Genomic DNA, 14,394 nt, shown 5'->3' on the forward strand with positions numbered 1-14,394 from the left:
TTGTGTGCTTTTGTGTTTGCTTTTGAAACTTGAACTAAAAATAAAGCCACTAGCATTCAAAACTGGTAAAATGGTAATCTTGCCACAAATACAGTATTTCTAAAGTTCAAGTCTGAACAGCCTAGAGGTACACAGATACACTGGGATCCAAAACTTTCAGTGGAAAGTCTGCCGCGTGACAGTCCTAATCAGGAGGAGTTTGGCTTATCAGCTAAGGGTAGCCAGGGAAACACCCACTGTGGGGAACCAGGATGTACATTAGGATCACAGTTCTAGAAAGGTCTTCTTTTTGTTAAAGCCAAAAGTGTAAAGAAGTGCCCTCGGGCAAGGAGTGAAAGTCCTAGTTTATGCAAACCCAACAGTCTGTAAAGAAATTATGTGTATCTAAAAATGTGGTGAAGAAACCAAAGAAGAGTACATAAATGGAGACATTGTCAAGCATTAGAAACTCAACTTGTAAAATCTGCCAAAATTAGTGTGCAACTCTTAAGACAATCAGCCATGTTTTTCTAAACTCCTTATTCTAGAATTCATATGATGAATTTATCTAGAGTAGCTCAATCTTGACAAAAAAAAAAAAAAAAAAGTTTGGAAAAAGAACAAAAGAAAGGAAAGAAAGAAAACAGTACATCAGAGATGGTTTCATTGTTAAGAGCACTGGCTGCTCTTGCAGAGTTCTTAGGTTAGTTCCCAGCACCCACATGGCAGCTCACAAATGTCCTTAACTCCAGTTTCAAGGAATCTAACACTCCTTTCTGTTTCTGTGGGTACCAGGCACATATATGGTGTACATACATACATGCAGGCAAAACAAGCACACACATTAAAAAACAAGACAATAAAATGATCTTCCAAGAAAGGGAAAGAGACAGGCAGAGGGGGTGGGGAGAGGGAGAGAAGACAGAAGGGTGTGGCTCTAGATATAAGCCTCCTCACAGTTTACTAGATCTGTGATCTTAGAAGGGAGATGGAAGGTGGCCCTGGGTTTACAGTAAAGTTGCCCTCTAGAGATGACAGATCTTGAACTCTTGTCTTCTCATTTGAAATCCACTGGCTACAATTTCTGTCAATGCATATTACTACTGGCCTGGAAAATAATTTTTAAAAATTATAACTTGACTTCAACTTTTTTTTCAACACACACGTACTTGGTATTAAAACTTTATGGGTAGCAACATCTGGTGCCCAACTCCTCTAAAAGAAGACTGCTGCGGGTTTTCACAAGATGGTGAACACAGACTCTAAAAGTCAAGGGTCAAGTAAATCTTAAAATTTACTTGCCAACTCTAAATCTTAGAAATGGCATCAAAGGTGGCCTTGGTGAAATTGCCCAGTGTAGCAGTGCAGTCCCAGCTGATGTGTAGCAGTCATCAGTGCTAGCTAACCCAGCGGCTTGAACACAAGAAGGGCATGATGTCTGTGCTTCTTAGAGCACGGATGAGGCACACCTGCACAGAGCCACAGAAGCCTCTCACCTCCGTGGTATGGTGACTTTTTCACTCTTATTCCACCAGGAACCATAGCCTCTGCATTGGGACAATGGAAATCTTGGCACCATAGGTGCCAGCAGCTGCCTCCTCAGGGCTTATGACACTCAAGCCAACATAACCATTGTAGTCCCCAGCCCAAGTAATCTCATGTTCCTGTATGGGCAGAACGGGAAGGTCTTCAGGGACTTGATCTTCATGTCTCTGACCAGGGGCCATAAGCTAGTGACTTCTTGTCTTTGGTCTGCCACCAGGGGCCCACAGCTTTGACCCTAGTCTTGACCACCATGGCCTCCATGAAAACTTTGGAGTCTCCCCAAGCATGGGCCTGTGTCCTTGTACCTCCTGCTGCATTTACATCATCTAATTGATATTTTCTTGAACAAGTAATGAATCCTATCTGAAAAAAAAAAAAAAAAAAAAAAAAAAAAACAACTAAAAAACTGTAGAGACTATTTCTTGAAGAGGGGAAGAGGTGTTTGGTGACACTTGTAAAGGTAGATAAGGACAGTGATGGATGGGACTGAGGTCACAGCAGGCACTGATAGGAAGAGTCAACACTGGTGATGGTAGCTTAGAGCCCGTGGATGTGCCCCACTGCAAGCCTTACATAAGATGTACCCTGCCAGGGGGTAGCAGCCTTGATTGACACTAACCCTCAGAGGATGGCAGTAACCCACACTCCTCACACTTATAACGGCCAATGTGAAAACCTATCCAGAGCAGCAATTCTCACCATCCTCTCCTGGGTCCATGATGATGGCCAACCACACACTGAGCATTGAGAAACAAATTTCCAATTGTCCTCAGCGCAATGAATCTGAATGGTGGCATCCATTATGAAGGGGATCCTAGGGGGGCCATGGTGACACTTCACCTACACGTTGGTGTGCCTGGTGGCTGCAGAGAAGATGTGGCTAGCGATAGAGTTGGGCTTGTGGCCCTAGACCATGACTTCTGTATTGGTTGTTTTGTGTGTTCTCCAGCCATCATTCCTATGCTTCGGCAGGCCACCACATGGGGGGAACTGCCATGTGGCCACCCTGAAGAATCCCGTGTGCTCTGAAACCATCCTAAACTAGATCCTGAGGACCATGGGAAATGCTTATGCAACAGGCTCCTAAGTCCCCTAGAACTTAGCACAGCTGTCTCCATGGTAGAAGTACCATTCGGGACATAAAACTCAGCATATAGACAATGCCACCTGCCAAAACAAAAACAAAGATCTAATCCATCAAACTCCATAGTTCTGGGAAAGTCTCTAAACGTACTAACCTTGCTTTTTTCTGTAGTTCTGCTTCTGGCTAACTTCTTATTAACTGAAGCATGACAGCCCAGAACATGGTTTTGTGCTTAAAAGCTCACCCTGAGAAAGGCTCAGCGCCCTACTGGGATGCTAAAAGACTTTCTTTTGGCTTAAACCCATGTCCGAGCAGTCTTTTCTGGTGAATACCCCCAGCCTTACTGCCCTGTGCAGGTGGCTTATGTCATGCACTAATTTCTTGGTCATTATCTCCAGCTCCACTTCCAAAAGTTGGCTTAGGGGACCTGGGGCCTATGGCCTGACTGCCCTTTTTTCTCCTACAGTGCTAGCCCCAACCAGAAGCTTCCTTCTTTCCTTACAGTGGTAGCTCATGGTGGCTTCCAAAGCCAGCCCCTAGACATCAGGGCTCGGGAAAAGATCCTGCCTGGCCAGTCTCCAGGCTCTCAGAGTTTGAGCCACCTTGACTTGTGCAGAGAAAACAGGGCCAGCTGGGCTGCTGGCCCAGGTATAGGCCAGCCAGAGGGGTGAGACAACGCCTCCACTGGACATCACAGATCTTGCATGAGAAGCAGGGGTGGCGCGGGAGGTGGGGGGTTGGGTGATATAAGCCCAAAAGTCTCAATGCAGGAAAACATGACTGCTACCTACATCCAGACCATCCAGCATGCTAGTCAGAAAATCTGAGCTTCCAGGCTTCTGGGATGGATAACCCCTTGCTGAGGGGTGGGGAGCCCCTGGGAACAGAGGCAAAGAAAGGAAAAACAATGCAGCCAATAAGCCCTGGGTTCCTCTCACCTCTACTCTGAGAGAGAGATCCCATACATTCCATCCTCAACCACAATTCTCACCCAACTCCTTACGGTGATGATGCAGTTATTCTGCCTAACATTAACTTGTAGATAGAAAGTTATAAATGTAGTAAGAGGAAGAAAAAAATCAACAGAAAACCGTCGATGTATATAGTACATTTAAATTATTAGAACCATCCCTTAAAATTTAGATATTTAAGTTCCAACTAAACTTTCGGTATGCACAATAATATGAGATGTGGAAACAGAACTTTTAAATAGCTAATTAAGGTACAATGGAGGTTATATGTGTAAATACATCCTAATCCAGTTGTGACTGTGTCACTGTAAGAGAATATGGGACAAGAATGACTCAGAAAGAGAGTAGCATGTATGGATAGGAACAGGGTGTCCATCTACAAGCCTGGAAGAAAAACCCATCGGAAAAACTAACTTGCCGTAGCTCCAGAACTAAGAAAATGTCTAAGTACTATCAGTGTGGTACTTTATCGAGGACCTCACAACTTAATGCTGCCATCCAGACATTAGTGTTGGCAAAGGATGGACACTGATAACTGAAGCGAAGCGGAACAACCCACATGAATATGATGAAGCTGTCCTGTGGAGGAAGGATAGCTTCTTTGGCTGGCTGAAACCCAGCAACAATAAAACTAGCTGCTAAAGGCTTATTCTGATAAATATAATTCAACACACACACACACACACACACACACACACACACACACACACACACAGAGCTAGGGAGCATTTATGAGGTCCTGGGCTCAATCCCAGCAATGAGGGAAAATAAAAAGAACAACAACAAAAAGGCAACTAAATATACAGTCTAAATCGGTGATGAAGGAAAAAAAAGGCCTGAAGCGATGGCTTGGTGGGCAAAGCGCTTGTGCTTGCAAGGATGAGAACTTGAGCTTCGATCCAAGCACCAGCATAAAACAGGGCAAAGGCTAGCACTGAGAGTTGGGAGCAGAGATAGGTGGGTCCTAGGGACCTGCTGGACCAGCCAGCCCTGGGCTCAGTGACAGATCTTGCCTTTAAAAATAAGGTGGGGAGTAATAGAAGAAGACAGCCAGTGTCAGTTTCTGGCCTCTGCCTGCTGTTCGTGCTAGTGTCGCCCCTCCCCAGTATACACACATTTTTTTTTTAATTAAAGAAAAAAGTGACCTAAAAACCTGCCTTCTAAAAATGGAAACGATTCTTTTCTTTTCTTTCATTTTTGTGTTTGTTTTTTGTTTTTCTCTGTGTAGCCTTGGCTGTCCTGGACTTGCTTTGTAGACCAGGCTGGCCTCAAACTCACAGAGATCCACCTGCCTCTGCCTCCCTGAGTGCTGGGATTTCAGGCGTGCACCACCATGCCCTGCTACAAGATTATTTCTTTAGATTTATCCTGAAGACTGTTATGTACTATGAGTTTGTAAAACGTGTCTCAGGAAAAACAACATAGACAGTATACATTCAAAAAAGAGAACCGTAAGGGGCTGGAGAGATGCTCAGCGGTTAAAAGCACTTGTTCTTGTAGAGGACCCGGGTTCTATTCCCAGCACCACAACCATCTGTTGCTCAGATCCTAGACTGAAATCCCAAGTGGTAAGCATTGAAGCCAAGATGGCTCAGGTAAGGTCACTCCTGGGACTATGCCACCAGTCCCAGTTCAACAACAAAATTACTCATGGCCAGGGTGAGCAGGGAGGCTTGCATGGTGGTCTTGCTCAAAAGCACAGGGGAAATATGGTAGGATAAGGCAACCGTCTTGTCCAGAGGGTTTCTGGGAATTAGCACAGGCTTTTGAAAACTTCTGTAGAAGTTAGCTGAATAGAGGCAAGAAGTCTGCTAGTGGGATTCTGGACTGTGGGAAGGACAAGAAGGCAATTTTTGAAACAGAAGAATAGAGTAACAAGAGAGCCCTGGGCTCCATGCTGGGCCTGAGCATCACAGTGCAGGCAAAGTGAAGCAGAGGCGGAGCCATGTCTGCACCTGCTGCTTTCAACTGCAGACCAGGCAGAGATGGGCTTTACATGCAGAGATGTCCCAGTACAGATTTTAAATTCTGGGTCTCAGTCCTCATTCTCACCTCCCGAAACCTCCAACTCCTAAGGGTAACAAATTCCTTTAGTTGTACTGTGGATGAGGGTAGTTGGGACTAACCATTGACCTCACTTCTGCTCTATTTGTCCCTCTATGAAAAGTTTGGGTCCTAATAAAACAGGCAGAGTAAGTCCATCTTGTTTTAATTCATGACCGTTTTCACCCAATCTGAGAGTCTGCTTCCTCAGCCAGAAAGAGCTCAAATACTTACAAGAAGCAAATGGTGCTGAGCCAGCTGCAGATCCCTGAAAAGGCATAATAAGGACAGAGTGGACACAGAGCCAGGCTCAAGGCAGGCTGCTTCCATTACAGTGTGAGTCTTCAAAATGGGTCTGAAACAGCAGCTGGTAACATTTGTTTCAGATCGTTTGCAGAGATGATTAGTTAAAAAGACAGATAGACCCTTGAGGAGCGCAGAAGTAGGCATAGACATCTGTTCTTAAAGACAGAGGTGAGAACCCTGGTGGGAAATCAAAGTTTTCTTTGTTGATCCGTTTTCTTTGCAGGTTCTCCTTGATCAGATTTAAAGTGACATCTTCTAATTTGTCTAAGAAGCTTCCTGGAAACCTTTGCTGGGGTTGAGGGATAAGGAGGAGCTGCTTTCATGCCCTGGTGTGTGTGTTTGGTTTAGGATTTGTCAGTCTGGAAAGCCCAGAGCTGTGAGCAGCTTGAGCCTGGCAGACTTCCCCGACCTGCCTCAAATACAGCCCTGGGCGGGGGTGGCGGGGGGAGCAGACGCCCCTCTCAGCCCAACCCAGCACCTCCACTCTTTCCCTCTGGAACTGTGGCCTTTATTTCAAGTCTGGTCCCCTGGGGACTGAGTGGGGAATGAGGACAGCTGATAAGCCTGGCACTATTGACTTTATGGGGGAAATATTCAATGCATTTACTTCGTACAAGTAAGCTGCATTCTTATCTGCTGCCCACAGAGCATCTAAATCCTATCCAGGGAACCAGTGGATGAGTCATGTTCTTATAAAGACTAGTGAATAAAGAGGGGGAAAAAACAGTCTCACTCACCCCTTTTTCCACTAGTACCTGATCCTGCCCTCCCCACCTCATCTCCCTTTATTTTCACTACTGCTCTTGGGTTTATTGCTCCAGGCCTTCAGAGTTAAGGCCAAGCCAGCCTTGTTTTGAATGGTTGTCAGGCAGCTGGGCACACCCAGGGCTGAGTGCCCCTGTAGTTGGTAACTATGATGGGGGGAAAGGCCACTCACATGAGGCAGTTAAGTGCCCCACTTTATGCTTCAATGGTCAACATTTCCTCTGGACAGAAATACTCACCTGGCCTCCACACCAGATGTCTTAGAGGACATGTATGTGTGGGTTTGGATATGGATGTGGATGTGTAAGAGCAGGTGTTACCAAGCAGATGTCAGCCTGGGTCCTGGAGAGTGAAAATAACTGACCAGAGGCCTGATGCTCTTGAGAAGCTTTGCTTTCGTCACCGGCATCCTCCAGTTCTGGAGTCCTGGGCTCTGGTTCTTCCACACACTTCTTCATAGCAGCACTGATCCAGGTCACTCAGAGGGGGAGGAGGGGCCAGAATATGGAGCTGAACCGGTGAAATAAGACAATTTAGAATGCCAATTGCGGAAATTTAGAGCCGGATGCTTAGTTTTCTGCATCCCTAAAACAAATGAACAAGAATTTGAATGTAAATTTTCTTTCCTTTTTTCTTTCTTCCTTCCTTCGGTCCTTTCTTTCTTTCTTTCTTTCTTTCTTTCTTTCTTTCTTTCTTTCTTTCTTTCTTTCTTTCTTTCTTTCTTTGTTTTTTAGACAGTCTAGTTTGGTTTTAAACGCCCAGTGCAACCAAGGATAAATGTGAACTTTGGATTGTCCTGTCTCTACCCTGTTAGTGTTGGGATTACAGGCCTACAGCACCAGGTTGTCAGTATGGGGTGAAAGACAGGGCTAGTAGGCAGGCATCCCACCAACTAAGCTGCACCCTTGGCCCTCATATCACTTACTTCAGCCACTTCATAGAGACTCATGAAGATGATATTTACAATTTGTAATTAAGGAAACTGAGGCCAGTATTCCGCATAGGGTGATGAGCATAAGTCAGTTGATCCACCTCGAGAGCCAAAGCTCCTCTTAGCTACCACAGTAAGCGGCCTCACATTTCCCATTGCTTAGTATCCTAAACAATGAATGTTTAATATTCCCATTTTATAGGAAACATCCTCAGAGGCACTGCTACCTTTCCAACGCATATGCAGACCCATTTGTTAGATACTTTATCTGTGAGAGACTCTGGTTTGAAGATTCTGGCATATCTTCTCCGGTCTCACTCAGAGAAGTCTAAAAGTGACAGTGAAACAACTAACTCCCTTCTATTGAGAGAGGCAGGCCAAAGCTCTAGGCCACTCTGCCTCTGCTCCCACACTCAGGCAGAGATGGGGGGCGGGGTCAGGTCAGAGCATTTTCCCTCGGTGTGGCTTGCTTTGCTTTGCTGGCTCGTATCCACAGCTACCCTACTTACTTAGGGGGGGGGGTGTTGTGAGGAAGCCGAAAGAGACTCAGGAGATGGCAGCTAATCAACCAGAGCTGCATGGCCTACCCTGTAAACGGGCAGCTCACACCAAAGAGGGCCTGCAGCCTCTGCAGCCTCTGCGGCCCAGATGAGTTGGCACAGTGCCCAAGTTATGTTTCTTTGAGTGTATGTTTTAGTATTTAACTTATATATCTATACATGTGTGTGTGCACGCATATGTGTTTGTGTGTGTGTGAGAGAGAGAAAACGTGCTAGTGAAAGAACCTGAGTGAAGTGCCTGAGTGACTCTGATGCTTAGGGGAGGAGAGTGAGACTCCTGCCCAGGGTCTGGGCTGTCATCCCCACTAACCGGCATTCCTATGGCGGGCTCCTAAGTAGTCCTTTTCACATCCATGTGGTTATTGCTCCTCCTCTTACGGCCTCAGCCCTTTCCAGGGCCTTGCAGACCGTCAAAAGAAACAAGCTGTGTGTCTGCTGGCAGAAAGTTGGGAGGCTAGAGAAGGAGAAAGAAAAACAAAAGTAAAAGAAAACCAAAACCAGCCTGGAGAGATGGCTCAGCGGTTAAAAACACTGACTGCTTTTCCAGATGTCCTGAGTTCAATTCCCAGCAATGATGTGGTGGCTCACAGCCTTCTGTAATGAGATCTGACGCCCTCTTCTGGCCTGCAGGTGTATATGCAGACAGAGCACTCATACACAAAAGTTAAAAATAAGTAAATCTTAAAAAAAGAAAAGAAGGGGCTGGAGAGATGGCTCAGCGGTTAAGAGCACTGGCTGCTCTTTCAGAGGACTCAGGTTCAATTCCCAGCACCCACATGGCAGCCCACAACTGTCTGTAACTCCTGTTCCAGGGGATCTGACGCCCTCACATAGACAGGCATGCACTCAAAACACCAATGTACATAAAATAAAAAATAAATAAATTTTAAAAAAGAAAAGAAAAGAAAACCAGAACAATTATAGAAATTGGTTCTTGGCACTCATTTTTCTCCAGCAGCTCCAGTATGTGTAAGCATAGTTTCCTCTAGTTCTCCTCAAGTTCACCATTACAGAAGATGAGATTTATTGTCAAGAACTCAGCATAGAGATGGGGAGCTCTTTCATAAAAGGGATACAAGAAATTTAAATTTACCAAGAAAGTTTCCTATGGCCAAGAGTCATACCAGACCTTAATGGTAAAAGAGTGAGTACAGGGCCTGCCAGATGACTCACCGGGAAAAGAAAGCATTAAACAGACCTCAGAGCCCTGTGTAAATGCCAGGCAGATCTGTCTGCCTGACTGCACTCCCCAAAATTTGAAGGTAATGATGGGGTCCCCAGAGCAAGCTGTGTAGGTAATGTTAGTGTTTATTAAAAAAGATGGAGAGATGGCTCGGTGGTTAAGAGCACTGTTTGCTCTTCCAAAAGACCCAGGTTCAAATCCTAGCACCCACATGGCAGCTCACAACTGTCTGTAACTCCAGTTCCAGGTGATTTGACACCCTCACACCCATGCATATAAAATAAAATTAAATGAATTATTTAAAAAGGTGCCACACACACAACAGATAGTATATGAAAGAGATTTATTGGGTGGAAGTGGAGAGATAGAGAGGAAGAGAAAAGAGAGACGTGGTGGGGGGAAGGGAAGGAGGCACCCCAACAGAGAAGAGAGAAAGCAAGAGAGAAGAAGAGCAAGAGAGAGACAAGGTGGCAGGCTGGTTCTTTTATAGCTTGTGCAGGCTATAAAACTGAACTGTGGGTGACACATGATGACATCACAGGTTACTAGGAAACCGAGGAGCAGGTGTCTACATGCTAACAGGTCCATCAGTCAATGAGCATTCTCTGGACTCAGTGAGAAGCCCTGACTCATGATGCAGCATGGAGAGGGATTGAGGATGACCTCTAACATCACCCTCGCCTCCACATGCGAACACACGCACGGCGCATACACCCACCCACACATGCCCACAGACTTGCATACACACTCATGCATACCGCACACACACACATGAATTTCTTAAAAATGTAAAATGCATGGTTTAGTTTGGAAATGAAAATTAAAGAAAAGACATAACCTTAATAGAATTTGTGATGAAAAGCTCAACAGAGAGGGTCATCTTTTATTGGTTTGGGTACATTTCTCTAAATCAGGTTAACAGCTGTGTCTTTAACCCACAAAAATAGTTCACCTAAAGACTTAAAACCCTAAAGGAAGCTGGGTTTGGTGATGCATGCCTTTAATCGCAATGCTTGGGAAGAAAAAGTTAGGTGGAGAGGCCAGTCAGGTCTACAGTGAGTTCCAAGCCAGGGCTACCTACTGAGATTCTTTCAGAAAAACAAAAGCATCACTTCCACAAACACAAAGGAGGAAGAACAAATACAAGACACGAAAAGTTTACACAGACTAGACCAAACCTTCCAGGAATATAGAGTACTGATGTAATGGATGTGTGTGTGTGTGTGTGTGTGTGTTTGTGTGTATGAATGTGTTAACTTTCAAACAAGGACTGTGTCATCTCTTACAGTGGCTATGAAACGTTTTTTTTTTTTTTTAAAACAGGTCATGTGTTGTTCCAAAAACAAAAAGAAAAAAAATCTCAAAAAAATATATATCAGACAAAAAAGTACTATGTGCATCTTTGAGTACATCACAATAACATTAGAAATCAATAACAAGTCATTGTCAATAACAATGTCAATAATAATACGAGGGCGCTTACAAAAATAACTAGAAGAGAAGAAAACAAGACTATCTAAACCCACAGCAACCAGATGTCAATGCACACATCTGTGACAGAGACAGGGTGAATCATATATTCCAGGCCAGCCTGGGCATCATAGCAAGACCCTGTCTCAAAAAACTGAACTAAAATAAAAACCTATCCTATTGATGAATCTGGAAAGGTCAAAGTTTATACAGCCAACTGCCAAAACTTATTTAAGAGCTAGACTACATAAAAGAAAAATGTATGGCTTCCAGGATATGCTTGTAGGCTCTGTTAGCTGTCAGGAACCAGACCATTCACGTGACGAATAAATTGGGGATATAGGTACAATGTGTGCTTGGCGCCAAGAAGCATATCTGACTGGATGAAGAGATGTGTGACACACTGAGGCCTTGAAACCGAGACCTGAGGATGGAGGAGGGGGTTGGCATGGCAGCAGGGTAGGACAGGTTAAGACTGGTTAAGACTGATGCTTAACCTCTGGTCAAAACGGCTTTGGCCACCCATACTCACCTGGGCTGGCAGAGGCTCCGGGGACACCTCGTTTTTCCTGAAACTGACAAGCCTGCCAGGATTCACTGGCTAATCCAGACAGATCAATTACAGCAGCAGAACCAGTGAGCCTGACAGCACCAGTACCTGCCCATTCCCCTGGGCCCTCCCTAGGAGCTCTGCAGGTGCAGTCTCTCCAGGGGACAGTGAGAGCCATGAATAGTAAGCGTTTTAGCTCAAGCACATAGAGGCGTTTAGCTGCCTAAACTTAATCCCCCAGTAATCGGATTATGTAAATTCGTACTCCAACCTCTTCCACTGCAGGACCTAGCCTCTAAATGCTCTACTCTGGGAGGAAGGGATGGAAGCAGACCCATCATTCTGAAGAGCCACCGCTAGGGAGATGATGTACCCAAAAGGCTTCTAAAAGCAGAAAGCCAACAGTAACATTTAAGGTCGGAGAACAAAAGCCAACCCCCTTCCAGGGTGCGAACACACTTAGGCTTCTTTCTCTGAGTCGTAGCCCTTTGTCTGAGTTCCTGTCCACTTGCACAGATTTTATTTTCTAGCTTGTTTCACTTAGCATCGCCCAATTCTTCCTCACAGATGAGACCGTGACACTGAGAAAATCTGTCACCTCACAGCTTTTGGCCAAGGTGAAAAATAATAAGCTTTTGTGTGGCCTGTCATAACTGTGATATAAAACAGACAGGGTGGAAAAACCATAGACGTCATAAGAACAACTTTTCTCCCACAGCACACAGAAAGAGCAGGGGCCAGAACGAGGAGCGGGCCACAGGCGTGTTTTGCAAATATTAGGTTTACGTTTCTTTGCACAAGTGGGCCACTTCCTCTGTTCTTGCCTCCACACCATCTTCACGCCCCAGTCTTGGAGTCCAGCTGTACTCACGGTTCCCATCTTTGCAGCATGCTGTTGTCCTCCTTCCCTCCACACTCTCCACCAAGATCCTAGGCCCCCAGGGCCCTGCCTGGCTGTTGCCCTTTGAAAGCCCTCCTTCCTGCCTCCTCTACTGCCTACCCTGTACCCACCTTCTTGAAAACAGCCTGGGTGTCTGGGGGCCCTGAATTGATTTGCAGAAGGCCCCAAGCCCATTTTCAGTGTTGGTTCCACGGTCTTTTCAAGCCAGTATGGACACAGAGTCCACATAATTAATACACAAGGTCCTTCACGGAAATTGAGCTGGGGGTAGGAAGAAAACAGAGGAAGACGTTAGGAGTCCCCATTTGTTCCATTATCCTCGGATTCCTCACTTGCCAGAACCTCGCTTGCTTCAAAACTTTGTTTCAGTGCCATTCCCTCACAAGCAATGTCTGATAGTCCAGCCAGGATCTCTTTCTGTCCACTAAAATCTATGCTCTCTGCTGCTCAGAACTATCAATCTTGTGTTTAGTCTGTTTGCCATGACCTTGGCCACCTTTCTGGCTCTGCCCACATACCTGAGCTTTGTAATTCAGGCCTACTCTTTTGATTTATAACAAAACTATGGGTTTTCTTTTTCTTTTCTTTTTTTTTTAAATGTATGTCTTTTTTTAATTATTTTTATTTTTATTTTTTTAACATTAGTTACAGTTTATTAACTTTGTATCCCAGCTGTATCCGGCTCCCTCATTCCCTCACAATCTCACCCTTCCTCCCTCATCTTCTCCCTACCCCTTTCCAAGTCCACTGGTAGGGGAAGACCTCCTCCCCTTTCATCTGACCCTAGCTTACCAGGTATCTTCAGGCCTGGCTCCAAAATCCTTCTCTGTGGCCTAGCAGGGCTGCTCCTCCCTCAGGTGACAGGGGTGGGTGGTGTCAAAGAGCTAGCCATTGAGTTCATGTCAGAAATAGTCCTTGTTCCCCTTATTAGGGAACCCACTTGGATACTGAGCTACCATGGGCTACATCTGAGCAGGGGTTCTAGGTTATATTCATAAATGGTCCTTATTTGGAGATATAGTCTCACAAAAGACCCCTGTGCCCAGATAAACATACTGAAATCTGTACACCTAAAGAAGATAAACAAGAAAGAGGACCCTGGGTAAGACGATCAACCCTCACTTACAAAGATAAATGGGATGGACATTGGATGTAGGAGAAAACAAGTAACAGGACAGAAGTCTACCACTGAGGGCCTCTGAAAGACTCTACCTAGCAGTGTATCAAAGCAGATACTGAGACTCATAACCAAACCTTTGGCAGAATACAGGGAATCATATGAAAGAAGGGGGAATTAGTATGACCTGGAGAGGACAGGAACTCCACAAGGACCAAGATGATGGGTTTTCATGAGTGTAGGGTAAGGAGTCTTGGGCATGACAAGCACCCCAAGGGCTCGGTGCCTCGCAGCACTGATCTCTTCCATTGCATTAGGGCTAAGAGTGCTTTGGGGTTTACTCCATGGTACCCAGGCTGCAGGAGCAACCTCAAACATGACTTTCTCATTGCTGATTTCTCTGCCCCTAATCATCCTGCTCGCGTTTCTGCTGCATGCTCTATGTCTGATATGCTCACATTTCATTGACTGACGCAAGGCACATGACCAAGGCTGGCATTGGGACAGGGAAGTATATTCTTTTTACCTATTCAGAGCTGCTAGGCACATGGCTCTGGAAGGGTTTATATAATACTCTCACAGAGAAGGGAACTAGAATACAGCTGGAACAATAATGTAATTAACTACAGTAAAATTTTATTAATACTATATCATGTGCTATTTGTGATCCTAAATACCGTACCTGTTTTTTTCTTCTTGTTTGATTCCCACAGTTCTAGCATTGTACCCATCTTACCAATAAGGAAACTAAAGCAGAGAAAAGTTCGGTAGTTTGCTTAGCACCACACAAGTGAATAAACGAGAAACTTCGGCCTGGGTAAATACAGCCTCAGAGCCAGTGCTCGTATTCACCAGGATGCAGCGCATTTCTGGGACCTTCGGTGAGAAATACGTAGAGATTCATTGTTTACTCATACCTAATCAAACAACATTTGATGGACATGGGTTCAGTGTGGTAATGATGGCTATGGAAGAGAGAGAAGACAAGA

Source organism: Psammomys obesus, unplaced genomic scaffold (genome assembly GCF_907164565.1).
Source record: "Psammomys obesus unplaced genomic scaffold, mPsaObe1.curated_primary_1811, whole genome shotgun sequence".
In the NCBI taxonomy this organism is placed as follows: Eukaryota; Metazoa; Chordata; class Mammalia; order Rodentia; family Muridae; genus Psammomys; species Psammomys obesus.